Source organism: Chrysochloris asiatica, unplaced genomic scaffold (assembly GCF_000296735.1).
Source record: "Chrysochloris asiatica unplaced genomic scaffold, ChrAsi1.0 scaffold00296, whole genome shotgun sequence".
In the NCBI taxonomy this organism is placed as follows: domain Eukaryota; kingdom Metazoa; phylum Chordata; class Mammalia; order Afrosoricida; family Chrysochloridae; genus Chrysochloris; species Chrysochloris asiatica.
The window spans coordinates 2,768,291-2,769,308 of record NW_006408814.1 but is presented as its reverse complement, the minus strand read 5'-3'; positions in this window follow the sequence as shown (position 1 = coordinate 2,769,308).

Genomic DNA, 1,018 nt, shown 5'->3' with positions numbered 1-1,018 from the left:
AAATGTTACACTACTCTGCCATGTAGCTAGCTGTCTGTTTATAGACAAGTTGGACTCATCTGCCTTGTAGCTATAATTCTGTATATGGAAATGTTGCAATACCATGCCATGTAGCTGGCTATCTGTATATGGAAGGTTTGGACTCGTCTGCCATGTACCTAGCTCTCTGTACATGAATATGTTGCACTGATCTGTCCAGTAGGTAGCTCTCTGTGTAATGAACATATTGGACTTATCTGTCATGTAGCTAACTCTCAGTATATGGACATGTTGGACTCATCTGCCATGTAGCTAGTATCCTGTATATGGACATGCTGTACTAATCTTCTTGTAGGAAGCTCTCATTATATGGACACGTTGGACACATCTGCCATGTAGCTAGAACTCTGTATTTGGAAATGTTGCACTTCCCTGCCATGTAGCTAGCTATCTGTATATGGACATTTTGACTTGTCTGCCATGTAGCTAGCTCTCTGTACATGAATATGTTGTACTGATCAACTAAGTAGGTAGCTATCTGTACATGAACATATTTGAACTTGTCTGCCATGTAGCTAGCTCTCAGTGTAGGGAAACATTGGACTCATTAGCCAGGTAGATAGTACACTTTATATGGACCTGTTGGACTACTCTGCCATGTAGCTAGCTCTCAGTGTATGAACACTTTGGACTCATCTGCCATGTAGCTTGAACGCTGTTTATGGAAATGATGCACTACTCTGCCATATAGCTAGCGCTCAGTACAATGACATGTTGAACTCACTAGCTAGGTAGCTAGGACACTTTATATGGACATGTTAGATTACTCTGCCATGTAGCTAGCTTTCAGTATATGAACACTTTGGACTCATCTGCCTTGTAGCTTGAATATTGTGTATGGAAATGATGCACTACTCTCACATGTACCTAGCTCTCTATATATAGACAAGTTGGACTCATCTGCCTTGTGGCTAGAACTCTGTATATGGACATGTTGGACTACTCTGTCATGTAGCTAGTTCTCTGTATATTGACAAGT